The following is a 14,758-nucleotide window of genomic DNA, read 5'->3' on the forward strand; positions in this document are numbered from 1 at the left end:
GATAAGACAGTAATGTTTGTTTTCGTCTTCTGAGATTAGCAATAGATTCATCACATTCTCAAACTTTTCTTTGGACACATAAATTGGATAAGTTTGTTTGTTTTCATAACCAAAAACATTGATGTTGATACTGTTTTGGATTTCAATTTTGTTGTATTGTTTGATGGAAACTGGGAATTCAATTCCTTGGTAATTCAATTGTGGCATAAATGCTTTGTCAGTTTTTTTGATTCGTTGTGGATTATTTTCTCGTGGATTCAAATGTCTAACGTGACACCAACGAAAGCATTCATTGTCTTTATTCTTTAGATTAATCAATCCACTTTTGTTATGTTGTAGTTCAGTTGGAAGTTTAATGTAAGAACTTCCAGTAAGAGGCTCATATTTGATAATATTAATGTAATGTCCATTGATTGATTTAATTATCCAAGCTGAACCTTCACTAATCCATTTGTGAATATCATTCATAATTTGTTCAACATTAACATCCAAAGATTCTTGAAAATCATTGGCATTAGTTATTGTTTTTGGTTTACTATTAAAATATCCAATTCTGGAGACAGTTTGGTTTCCTTTTTGTTGTTCAAAATAAATTGTCAAAGTTTCAATAAATTTAATTCCTTTCATTTGAGTTAATAATTGTTTCATAAAATGAGCTATCGCTAATCTGGTTGAACTCATTTGAATCAAAGGATCTGTTTCATTTTTAATTCCAACTTCATAAGATTTGTTATATCCCTTGAATGCTCTTGCAACTTCTGTGATTTGAGTTCTTTGTGTTGGAACTGGAGCCATTTTCTTAGTCCTTGGTGCTGCTTTGGGTTTATCAGCAAATTGAATCGGAGGTGGAATAATGTTGTTTCTTGGTTGAACAATTGGTCGATCTCTGAATTGCATTGGCGGCTTAATGATTGTATTCTCGTAATCTTTTACCATTTGTTTGACTGATTTTCGTGGATAGGGTATTGGTTTCACTTTCTTGGTTCTCGGCATTGGAACCGGTTTTTGTTTTTCCAATAATAATGCTATTAATTGATCTTTCGTTAATTTTGATAAATTATTTTTGTTCATAATATTATATGTTATATTATTTTTATTTTGTGATTCCAGATTTGCTAATGGATGAAGACTGGAGGCAACATCCATGCCAGTCATCTGTGGAAGGACTGACGGCTTCGTTGATTTGTTTCTGTTTTGTGGCAACATGGCCTCAAATTCCATTTATTTTTCATGAAATCTAAGGTCACTAACTACAAACTAAACTACAAAAATCACCAAAATTCTATGTTTGGTAAATGTTCTTGAAGTTGTTTTTTGTATGGAAATTTACCCATTTTGATTTTTTCAATAATTGTATTGTATTTTTTATCAATTTTTTGTTTTTCATCTTCTGTAAACTCGTCTTCTGATTCCTCCAATTTAATTTCCATTTTGATTGATTCAATGGGCTTATCAGTTGTAATTTCAATCTTTGTTTTATATTTTCTGGCTGCAAAAGCATGTTTAGCATTTTCTGATCTAGTAACTACTTCTAAATTATCTATGCAATTATTTTGTTTATTGGAGTCAATATGATTAATTTGCATTTTATCAGGAATTGGACCATTGAATATTTCATAAACTAATCGATGAACATAAAAGTGTTTTTCAGGTAATCCAATTTGTGATAACCGAATCTGTCTATATCCAGATGATTTTTTAAATCCAATTGAACATCTCTTGGTTTTTTTATTAAATATTTGGCCATATTTGTTGGCTCCAAAGTTTGTATAAATTTGGTGATAATAAAATTTTTCACATTCAATTAGAACATTTTGTTTTTTGGATATTTTTTTACCAAGTCTATTTTTTCCTTCGTATATCATATTTTGTTGTCGAGTTACAAGTTCAAGATTATCAATTGCATTATCTTGTTTATCATTATTTATATGGTGTATTTGATATCCATCAGGTATTATTTGTTGATTAACAGCTTCCCAAATAAAACGATGAGCTTGATATTGTTTTTTACTATTTTGATTGCAAACAGATGTTCCCAAATAACCATCTAATCTTAATCTTCCTTTTCTTGGTTTCAATCTCTTGCAATTAATAATGTAACCATCTTTTGAGGCAGCATAATTATGGTAAATTGGATGACAAAAATATGTTTTTCCATCATAAATAACAGTGTTTGTGGCTGGAATTTGTGTTGATGAATTTTCACCAGCAGAAGAATCCAAAAGTTGATTTTCAGATTTTTGATTTTTTTTCATTTCTTCTATAATAGTATCTATAATTATCGCTTTATATCGTTAAGGTTTTCAAATTCATGACCAAATTGACCCCAAAAAATACATCAAATATAGCCAAACAACCCTTGTATTCATTGATGATTAATCCCTGTAGAGTGGAAAATCTTTGTCATCCAAATCGTTACACATTCTGTAAAACATCTTATTGATTATTTTATTTTCTGTGCGTGTAAACTCGCAATCATTGTCTTCCATTGGTGGAAATTCCATTAATCTATTGACAACTCTCAATTCATCTTCAGAGTAAGAGCTGTTCAAAAATTCTTTTCTGGCTTTGTGCATGTGTTTCATATTTTCAGAGGCTGTAACCAATTGCAAATTTACAATTGAATTGTTCTGGCGATTGGAATCAATGTGATTTATTTGCAATCCAGGAGAAATATGTGTCTGATTTACGGCCTCATAGACGAATCGATGAGCGGGGCATGTATTGTTACGTCCCGGAGAAATTATATAATAGCCATTCTCAGACAAATATCCTTTTCTAGGTTCTAATCTTTTACGATTGATTATATAACCATCAACTGAGGCTCCGTAATTTTCAAATGTTGGATGAATAAAATATGTTTTATCATTGTGATCAAATTGGTTGTTCATATAAATAAGGTTACATAAAATTGAATAACCGGTTTAAACCAGTTTTGAAAAAAGCAAGGAAAATTTAGGTTTTTAGGTCAAAAGCTAAATTTAGGTTTTTAGGTTTTTGACGTCTCCGTGGTTGAATTCAAAGGCTGAAATAGTATTTTATGTAGTTATTGGGGTGAGATAATGTGTGGTTTATGGGGTTTATAAGGATTTGTATGGGATTTTTTATCATTTTTTGAAACGTGGGTTGATACCCTCATATATCTAACTACTAATGTGTGTTGATGTTTTGTACTGTAACCCCATAAAAGACGTTTTGTTTTAATCATTCGGGAGTTTAAGCAGATACGACGACGACGGCAACAAGAACGTCATAAATCAATAACATTAAATGAACAAAACAATGCCCTGCACGTGAGTTATAAATTTTGGTACAGTTGGGCATCCTTGGCAAAACAACTACGTGAAATTACTAAATTTAAGGTTTTGTGGAGAATATGAGCAAACGACGGTGAATTTGTAATCCTCTGTCTCAACTTGAACGTCGTTCTTACCAATAGGCCATTTTACAGTTCTGTGCTAAGTGACCTGGCCTTGGATTGTAAACGAGGCTGGGGGTGACCTTGTTTTGATACAAACCTCACTGCTTTTCGTATGTAGATCATGCTGTTCTTATGCTAACTAGTTTGCATTTACACATCAAAAGCAGTGAGGTCTGTATCAAAACAAGGTCACCCCCAACCTCGCTTCCAATCCAAGACCAGGTCACTAAGCACACAACTGTAAAATAGCCTATTCTGTTCCAATAGTACAATAGATCGACCACATTGTACAAGTTGATCGAATTGGAATGATCGCGAAGTAGTGCAAGGAACTCGAAGTTATATTTTCAAGTGACGTTTTCGTTGGCGTTGCCGTCGTGGTGTCTTAAAGCCCCCATTGATGTGAGAATATGAGGAAACGACGGTCAATTTGTAATCCTCTGTCTCAACATGAACGTCGTTCTAACCAATTCTGTTCCAATAGTACAATAGATCGACCACATTGTACAAGTTGATCGAATTGGAATGATCGTGAAGTAGTGCAAGTAACGCGAAGTTATATTTTCAAGTGACGTTTTCGTTGGCTTTGCCGTCGTGGTGTCTTAAAGCCCCCATTGATGTGAACACTCTCTCGTCAGTTTTCCAGATTGTAATTTTAAAATTTTCTCCGGAGTATGTTCTTCGTGAATGGATACATTTCGTTACCATGACTTGGTAATTTCATGCAATGTCGGTTTGAAATAAAAACACGCAAATGATTTTATAGTATTGTTTAGCGAACATAAACGAATCGAGAAGGCAGTTTGAGTCTACGACTATGTGATATTTTTTTGGGAGCATTGAAACACGCGAAGTAATTCTAGCGAATGTTTGGTGTACCTATATTTTAACAAGAAACCCCTCGTGTTTTCATAGATCCATAGAATTGGCATAGACATGTTAAGAGGGTGTCTTTTTTAAAACCACCCACTCGAATTTCGCATCAAAATCAATCTTGCCTGAAACTCTGGCAAATGAAAGCCTACACCAAAGCAAGAAATAAGCAGGTTTGGTTTGGTTCAAAATGATCTTGTGCTCGCGCTGCGAGCCGTTAAAAATTTTGCCCCGTCTGGGGGGAAAGTGACATCCCGAAAATTGAAAATTAGGCATATTTCGTAGCGCTGTAAAATATTTTATTCGCAACAGCTAACCACACATTTTACATCAAATTACTCATAAACCTTTCTAGTTTTCTAACACAGCAACAATTTTTCTCTTAGTGCAGATAGAAAGGCAATATTAAGCGTATTATGGACCCCCTCTATTGGCCATCGAACGAAGGCTGGAAATGGCCTTAGTTTAGGAGCCAATTTCTAAAATTTGGGACCTAGCTGAAAGCTCTAGGTTATACAGCCGTAAAGTATAGTCATTTAGTGGCAAAACTATGCAAAAACCCCTGTACGATTTCAATATTTTTAAAGTTATGACCGTTTGTATCAGCCCATGTGCAAGCATTCACGATACTTCCGCCCACTGTCAAATTCCCTAATCACAAGCAGATTTTGTCATAGACACAACTTACCTGCTTCGCAACTGGAGATAATTTCCAAATTCCCCCATTTTCTAATCCCTCAGATGTTTGAATTCCATAAAAGATCCAGTAAATAGGCAGCTGTAGGTCTCAAAACTTTAGAACAACCTCTATCGGGTCGCTTGTCAACAGACCACAGCTCGAACAGATGACCACATTTCGCGATAAACATCTTACTAATGCATCAGCTCAGAGCTAAATGTCTCCGGGAATCAGACAATAAACTACTTAATTCCGGACTTTAGAAAGAAAATTGAAATATAAGGGCCTAAATTTCGAAGAAATCTCGCTATTTAGATCACTAAATAATTGAACACTGTTGTGATTGCTGCTTCTGAAGGTAGGTACTTCATATATGGTGGTTGTTACGTCCCCATATTTTATTTTTCGTTATCACCGTATGTGCAAAGTATGCAATGTACCTTGCGCTCTTTACCTTGTTTTAAGGTGGATTCCCACTGTCGTTAAGAGAAAAAGATATAAACGGTTTGCACAAATATAAAAAGTTGAGCCTCACTCAGCTTTGAAAAAGTCACAATTTCGCCAGCCTCGCCACCGAGGCGACTAACCACATACAAAGAGTCTGCGGACTCTGGGGCCCGATTGTTACCTTGAAATGGCCAGATGCGTACTAATGAGACCGAAAATCATGCTGGGTTTACAACAACACACTAATATTTTGTTCAGTGTTACAGGGGCGGATCCAGGATTTGACAAGGTGGGGGTGGGGGAGGGGCGGGGTGGTTGTCAGTCGGTATGAGTCCATATGGGGTCCAGGGGGACATGCCCGCCAGGAACGTTTGAAAATTAACATTATAAATAAGATATTTGCACCGTTTTTAACCACTCATAGTGGCCCCTTCAACCCTGGATCCGCCTCTGTAGCACCAGATACAAGTGACCAAATATAAACTGTACAGTCAGATGACGGTGCTGTCCATAGCTATGAAATGTCCTGAACTCGCTGTTCCTTTTGATTCTGCTGAGTTCACAGACCTGACAGTCAGTTAAGTGGTCAGCTTCTTGGTGAAAATTAACATGCTATCAGTGTTGTTTTGAGATGTTTCAAATTTTTTAAAGTTGTTCTAAGAAACAATGCTGTCAAACTACCACGCAACAGATAATAAACCATTATACAGCATACTTCAACTGAATGATTTTCCGCTAAGAGTATATATATATCATCATAGAATATGTTACAGGTATTCGTATCTTGCAAACACAATTAATGTGACGGAGGCCACTACAGCTGTGACGCTGAACTCAACTGTACATTTTCCACACTACAGAATGATGTGGCTAGGTAGCTCCATAGCCTTACGACATGGACCGGTGACAAACTATCGGATATGATCAGCGAATGTGAGTGTGATGGTTCTAGTGAGTAACACACTCACATTCGCTGATCATATCAGACAGTTTGTCTATGAGAACTTTCTTTTTGTCTCTCGATTTTACATGGATCTCAAAGTAAACACAGATGGTCTTCAACATGGCCACATTAAATTCTTGGAGTGTGTTGCTGTGATAACGTTCACAGAGGTCATAGGTGTCGTAACAGATGGGATGCGAGACGTTGATTTCGCTGTTTACCATGTCTACCAGATCTTGTCTGTCAGCAGTTTCCTTCAAGCATTCGACATCTTCCTCATCATCCACCGACATTCCAACAACACCCTGACCTTTGCGACGCGTTGCTGCTAGCCGCGAGAAAAAGCTCTGGACTTGAGTCTTCGTCAACCATTTGGCTCTAGTGAACACACGCTCATTCGATTCATTTCTGGTGTTTCGCATGTCTGCTGCAACTTGGGTAGGATCGGCCTTGCGCCCGGTTCTTTCTCCAAGCATGAACCGTGCTGTAAGGTACTCTTTAACTTTCTCTGAAAATCTAACGTTAATCCTGGGTTTGCTCAGGGCCCACCCTGTTTGTAGAGGTGAGCTAGCAGTAGTGTCTTCTTGAAAGGTTTGTGGCGCCCTGGAACTGACGAACTGCTCTTGCTATCAGCTGTATTTACGGATGAGAATTTGAGTGCCCAGTCATACTGGTTGAACTTGCTAACAGTATGCTTCCCAACGTCCAGGTGTAGCTCTAGCTGCGCAAACGTTTCGAAATCCTCAACACATTCAAGCAAAGAACATTCGAACAGTGGTATCGGACTCTCATTTGTCTTGCTGGTTTCTGACCGATGCTTGACTTCCCGCTTATCCGGAGGATCGTAAAACCCTTGAGATTCTATGGTTTTTAGCACTGTTGGGTCCTGGTGCTTCGTATATATCTTGTCATACGGAATGTACTTCCCGTTACCGATACCATAACATTTCCAAATTCGCATGCCCCGAATCTTCATATTGGAAATTGTGGAAGCTACTGAAATAGCCCATTTTACAGTTGTGCGCTTAGTGACCTGGTCTTGGATTCTAAGCGAGGCTGGAGGTGACCTTGTTTTGGTACAAACCTCACTGCTTTTCATATGTAGATCATACTGTTCTTATGCTAACTATTTGCATTTACATATGAAAAGCAGTGAGGTCTGTATCAAAACAAGGTCAACCCCAGCCTCGCTTTCAATTCAAGACCAGGTCACTAAGTACACAACTGCAAAATGGCCTATTGTCTATCTTGTTTACAGATAAGGTCTTCTTAGACTCGTTCACAATGCTGACTGCGGCGGTTGTTCCCTTCACTGGGTGTTGCGTTAGTGTTTGTCTCATGTCCAGAGCAGCTAGAACGTCGTGACCTTCATTGCAGTAAGTACGGATCGAGGACTTCATTGGGCAAAGGATGCGATCACAGATATCCTTTCCAGACTGCGGCTCCGAGTAATGGTAACTATCGACTGCAACGCCAACTCTGTTCGCGACATCTCTCATAGCGGCTAACAAGGAGCTGTTGTGATAACAACCAGCTTCATCTGACCTTAAGAAGACTCTCTCGAGCAAAGGATTGTCGATTTTCAGCAGGTTGAGCAGGTCTTCTAGAATTGATGTCACTGCGTACCAGTCCTTGCGTACCAGTCCTGCGTACATTGGTCGAATAAGTGCGCGTAAGAGATGACTTCAGTCGTTCCAGACTGGCTTCGAGATATCACGCTACTGATGTGCCAACTCAGCCCTCTTTTTCCAAGCCAGTCGCTTTGTTTCTCTCTGTAGCGCAGTTGCAGAAACTTCATTGCCCAATCTACCACAATGAGACACGAGCTTGGGTCAAGCTTTGCGAGGATATCTTGCTTTGCGCATTCTTGGTTGACAGATCTCATAATGTGAGCTTTCCATTGGATAATGGTCTCCGAAGCCTTCTGGATATCGTCCAGCAGGTCATCTTGTTGTTCTTTGCTATAAAAGTTCAAGGTTCTGTCATCCTTGACAATCAGGTGCATCTTGCTCAAACAAGAAGTGACGTCATCGCAATTAGGACAGCAAAGCGTATGTTCGTGGGAACATTGTTCTTGTAAATCGCGATCATTGGGATCACTCAGTCCAAATTTACGACAGTGGTCGGGACATTGGCTTTCATCATCCTCGCAGTGACTCTGGTAATTAGTTTTGAAATATTTTTTACCGTCTCGAAGGGATGTACGCAATTCATCGGCCGCGCTCTTCTCCAGGCCTATTTGGTCAAGTTCGTCTACTATTCGACAAACGCTCAAACGCCGCTGACCCGTCGGCTGCTGTGTTGTCCAAGCCACTAAGGGACTTTTGTTGGGAAGCTTCCCTTACCTCGAGAATGCGAAATAGAGTCGCACGGCTTAGTGGATCGAATTGTTCTTCTTCGCAGAACTGAAGGTACTGCTTGACCATTGTTGACCTTGTGACTTTGCGAATGACATTTGGGATTGTGATCTTCTCGCCACTAGTGAGCCTCAGTTTCCTTGTACCGAACACCACATCTTGATAGAAGTAGGGGCGGTTGACAAAGTCTAAAAAATGGTCAAGTTTCACTGGTGGCAGTCGAACTCGATGGGACGGCGATTTTTCTACTAAGGATCCTGGACCACAGTCTCTCGCATGAGCTCTGGCGCGTCTGATTTGCCACTCTGTCAACTTGGCGTAAGGTTCATGGATCTTCTGAATCTTCTTGACTGGATATCGATATGCATATAGGCTCAGAATCTGGGTCTTCACGTTTCTTGTCGTAGCATTGCTATAGGCCTGTATTAGTGATATAAGTTCTCCATAGTTGGTCTCTTTATCTGGTGAGAAACAGGATTGAAATAGCTCCTGTCCAGCCTTTGGTGCTATGACATCGCACACGAGACTACAGGCTTCAGTGGCCTTATCAATGCACACTTCTTTCTCGTCTCCCCTTGCCTCATCCCAAGTGGTCTTCAGCTGGGACGTTAAGGGACTGACCTGACCAGCATTGGTTGCCACTTGGTTCAGATTCTCCATAGCAGCATTGAACGCTGATATTGCCGACTCGCCAGCACTTTCAGCTACCTCATCGTCTTCGGAGCTCTGACTGTTCGAACCGGGTCTATACTCTAAAGTCCACTCAGCTGTGCAGGCAGCTTCGTTTGGTCGAGCTGGTGTTATAGCAGGGGTTGACGTGACTAATGTAAGATTCATGGCTGCGATACGTTTAGCGAGTCTGAGGGAGTAGTAAAAAAACATTATAACCTATCTTCACTTATTGATCCATTGTAAGGTTTTATCACAGACCGTGACCACTATAAACAACATTATACTCCCCTGTAAATAACCTCAAAATAAATACTGCTGTTTTATTAACAACCGCTAAGAAGAAATAAACTTCGAAAGAAAGTCTTGTTCGCAAGCGTTTTCCATAATAGCGAAGGCAGGTTACTTAGTAATATGATAAATTGGCTTCATTCATACGAGCAAACATCACCTTTGAAGGCTCATCCTTCTGTTCATTACTTTCCTGGGCCAGCTGCTGCCCCTGAATCCAAGCCATGTTTTCATCAAGCTTGATTTTGTGTAGGTTAGAGCAAGATACACAAATCACTGAAAAGCACAGTAAAAAATAAGCAATACAGCGCTTGGAAAGGAATGAAAATCGAAACTCATTGAGGAACGTAACACAAACCAAACAAAGAAGATAGGCACGCAATGTATTCAAAAATGATTACATTTTCAGACATGAGTTTAGTCGTAATTTTAGGCTATGGGACAAATTCCGAAGAACGCTACCTTATTATGCATCCGAGTATTGAAATGAACAGTACAGGCTAACCGCCTACCCCAGTTCGCCGTATGTCAACCCGACGTTCTCTCCAAAGATGTATACTACATTTGAAAATTTGAACTTTGCAACGTAGTAAATTAAAGAAATGTCTGTTCAATCAATTGCACTACCCTGCATATTTTATAAACAAAATCCATAGTCCACAGTCCACAGTCCGGATTCCTAATTATAACCTAATAAACTAGCAGATGGAACCTGTTTTTGTAACATTGCTGGCTGCCAGGGCTCGAAATTGCGACTGATAAGTTGCGGCTAAAGATTTGCAGTAGTTTCCATTTGGGGACTATTTGATAGCCAAAGTTCATTTTGAACAGGAACAAATTCCTGTTTCATGTTGCGTGATACGAGATTAGCGCGTAATTTAGCCATATAAAACAGCGATTTGTTGGAATGAAATGTTTCCAATCAGAACAATTTCCTTTGTAAAAAAACGCTATATTTTTGTCTTCTTTTAATATAATTATGTAGCGTAAATGTAAAAAAGTTCCACAACTTCTGCGAAATTAAACATGCCACGAAACAAGGTCAGACTTATGCAAATTTCGTGCAAAAGTGTAATTCGATATCATGTTTGTTTTCATGACCACAGAACTTTTGTCGCGAAAGGTGGCTTGTTTCTTTTTCTTTTCTTTCCTTTTTTTTTTACTTTCGAGCCTTGTCAACTTGCCCGAAAATATTATTACAAAGTCAGGTATATCTCTTGCTTCTTGGAAACAAATTTTGCCTCCGTAGCAATTTCATTCATGCGCGCATACTAAGGGAAACATTTGGGGAACAATGTTGTAACAAAAATTTTCATCGTTTGCGGCGGAGATTGACTTACAGGATCCTACTGGGACTTGTTTTCCGTAGATAGTGTTGATTTCCTTAGACATGACAGGGTTAACCGCATTTCTGGTCCTGAGTTTCTTTTTTCTGCCGGAATGCAGGGGGTACTGACAGGTGCGACGCGGCCGCCAGTTTCTCCCCATGTCACTTCTGTGCTTCTCACAGATCCATAGCTGCTGAAGCTGATCTGAAGAAAGGTCGTGAGGCAGTCCTGACCTACTGATGATAAGCTCATATTCTTGCAAGGTTCCTTGAATCTGACTGAGGTGCCATGCTTGTAACTAGTCATCAATATTACTTCTGCACACAGACAGCTTCATCAACTTGACAGCGGAATCACTGCACACTGACTCCCCTCTGGTCTCAAATAAGCATTTGCATTCCATTTCAGTAACAGAAAAAGCCAAACGTGCTAAGTAATAAAGCTTTCATCGAAAACGATGTGTTGTCCGCGATACATCTGGATAGCGGACCTCTGTAGAAACCGCATCACGGAAGCAATCGATCTTTCGGTAATCAAAATGGGAGTTATTTCTCAACATTTCGTCGAAATTGAAGCCAAATTTCAATTTTCTTTCTAAACAGCAGAACTGTATAGTTCATTTTCCGACTCTCCAAGAAATATGACCTCTTGCTGCTCTTAGCTGAAGTCTCTAGAAGATATATATCGGGAGTTCGAACTGTGGTCCGTTAACAAGCGACCCGATGGAAGTTGTTCTAAAGTTTTGAAACCTACAGCTGCCTATTTACTGGATCTTTTATGGAATTCAAACATCTGAGGGATTAGAAAATGGGGAAATTTGGAAATTATCTCCAGTTGCGAAGCAGGTAAGTCGTGTCTATGACAAAATCTGCTTGTGATTAGGGAATTTGAAAGTAGGCGGAAGTACCGTGAAAGCTCGCACATGGGCTGATACAAACGGTCATAACTTTTAAAATACTGAAATCGTACAGGGATTTTTGCATAGTTTTGCCACTAAATGACTACACTTTACGGCTGTATAACCTAGAGCTTTCAGCTACGTCCCAAATTTTAGAAATTGGCTTCTAAACTAAGGCCATTTCCAGCCTTCGTTCGATGGCCAATAGAGGGGGTCCATAATACGCTTAATATTGCCTTTCTATCTGCACTAAGAGAAAAATTGTTGCTGTGTTAGAAAACTAGAAAGGTTTATGAGTAATTTGATGTAAAATGTGTGGTTAGCTGTTGCGAATAAAATATTTTACAGCGCTACGAAATATGCCTAATTTTCAATTTTCGGGATGTCACTTTCCCCCCAGACGGGGCAAAATTTTTAACGGCTCGCAGCGCGAGCACAAGATCATTTTGAACCAAACCAAACCTGCTTATTTCTTGCTTTGGTGTAGGCTTTCATTTGCCAGAGTTTCAGGCAAGATTGATTTTGATGCGAAATTCGAGTGGGTGGTTTTACAAAAGACACCCTCTTAATCAGTTGATAGTTTAACTTGAAGGCGGATTTTTAATTAGTTTGGAAATTTTTCTTCATATAATCGTGTGTTTTTAAATTCTATATGAATTTCAATGAAGAAAGCTGAAACATCGCGTTCTTTGAGTACGAATGGAAAATTTCAACCAGGCGTAAAAAATTTGTTATATCTTGGAGAGCCCACATGGTTACATTTCATATTTTCTCAGACGTTTTATTTGTTCTTTATCTGTACAATTATAAATGTAGCCTATTGTTAAAATTTCTTTGTTTTAATCATTGGTGTATACACTCTCTCGTCAGCTTTCTAGAGTGGTATTTTGCTGAAGAGAAATTTCTTCCCAAATAGAAACATTTCGTACCGTGACTTGGTAATTTCATGTTCAATCAGTTTTTGGGAAAAAGACACCCAAATGATTTTGTAGGATTGTTTAGCGAGCCAGAAAGAGCCGAGAAACTGCGACTATGTGACATTTTCCTCAGCGTGCGTCTCTAGCACAATGATACGTAACAATAAATTCTAGAAAAGTGTTTTTTTTTAAACGAAGGAGACGCTTTCATATGAATTTTACTTTACTGTGACCTGTTTAACTCTTGAAGAAAGCAGCAGTATTTTTTTTGTCGGCTACTTCAAGTTATCAAACATGAACAGGCCAACCCATGAGAATTCAATAAACTGGAAATGATCACAAACTGATGAAAAGAAAATATCCAACCAAGTTCCAACCAAGCTTAATTCTTTAAAAGCTGAAAGCGCGATTCTTATCAGAAACAGTTTTGTGCTTCATTTGGAATGTGCTTGGCAGTTGGTACCCAAAGGGTAAATTATTTCATGTCTGTATGTTGTTTCTTTGAAGCTAGTAACTGTGATTCGAGCGTGCGTTGTAATGACGTTGTTTTGCTATTGCAGTGAGTGTTGGCGGTGTGTACCGTATTCTGTGAACGTTCAATCTTCAGCTTCCAAGGTGGTATTTTTTCTAGTGTAATTTCTTCGACAGCGGAAATATTTTGATTCCAGTTTCTTCAATTAGTTAAGAATTCAACTTGAAAGGGACTTTTTATAAGTTTGTACATTTTCCTTCATATAATAGTGTATTTTTAAGTTCTTCATCAAATTCCTTGAAGAAAGCTTAAACCGAAACGACGTGTTCTTTGAATACCAACAACAAATAACTAACCAGTCAACAAGGTTACATTTCAAATTTTCTCAGACGTTTCATTTGTTCTTTATTTGTACAAAGCCTATATTTTGAATATCTTGCTTTAAAAAAAAGCTTTAAAAAGGGATAAATGTTATGCTCTGGTTATGATTTCAAGAAATATCATAAACAAACCTTTGAAATATACAATTCAGTTCTAGGGATTCATTCTTAAGGAAAAAGAAATACCCTTCAAAATACTTTAAAGATGGAATACAAGGTATCACATAGCAAAATTATTACCGTAGCGCGGGAATATCCTTAGCTGTTGGTACTCAAAGAGTAAATTCTTTCATGTCTGTATCTTGTTGTGTCCTCTGTGTTAGTAATATCCTTCGTTTGTGCATTGTAATGATGTGTTGGTATTAATGTGAGCGTTGATGTTTTGCACTGTAACCCCATAAAAGACGTTTTGTTTTAATCATTAGGGAGTTTAAGCAGATACGACGAAGACGGCAACAAGAACGTCATAAAACAATAAGATTAAATGAAAAAAATAATGCCCTGCACGTGTGTTATAAATTTTTGTACATTTCTTGGTCATCCTCGGCAAACAACTACGTGAAATGACTAAATTTAAGGTTTCGTGGAGAATGTGAGCAAGCGACGGTGAATTTGTAATCCTCTATCTCAACTTCAACGTCGTTCCTACCAAATCTGTTCCCAAAAGTACAATAGATCGACCACATTGTACGAGTTGAACGAATTGGAATGATCGCGATGAATGAAGCGCAAGTAACGCGAAAATATATTTTCAAGTGGCGTTTTCGTTGGCGTTGGCGTTGCCGTCGTGGTTGTCGTTCCCATTGATGAGAACACTCTCTCGGCAGCTTACCAGATTGAAATTTTAAAATTTTCTCTGGAGAAAGTTCTTCGCGGATGGATACATTTTGTTACCATGACTTGGTAATTTCATGTTTTGTCTGTTTGGCATAAAAACACGCAAATGATTTTATAGTATTGTTTAGCGAACATAAACGAACCGACAAGGCATTTTGAGGCTACGACTATGTGATATATTTTTCTTTTGGGCATTGAAAAACTCAAATTATTTCTAACGAATGTTTGGTGTACCTACATTTTAAC

General features: G+C 38.4%; 1 protein-coding gene and 1 pseudogene across 1 annotated transcript in view; one reads left to right on the forward strand and one right to left on the reverse strand.

The window, feature by feature from the left end:
• The window catches only part of LOC146450308 (calcium-activated potassium channel slowpoke-like), a 117,083-nt gene that overhangs the window by 82,883 nt on the left and 19,442 nt on the right, over positions 1-14,758 (forward strand). The gene's annotated exons all lie outside the window — the stretch shown is intronic.
• LOC146450312 (uncharacterized) lies at positions 6,369-11,567 on the reverse strand (annotated as a pseudogene).

The sequence above is a fragment of the Pavona decussata genome, unplaced genomic scaffold (assembly GCF_977016875.1).
Source record: "Pavona decussata unplaced genomic scaffold, jaPavDecu1.1 SCAFFOLD_468, whole genome shotgun sequence".
Classification (NCBI taxonomy): Eukaryota; Metazoa; Cnidaria; class Anthozoa; order Scleractinia; family Agariciidae; genus Pavona; species Pavona decussata.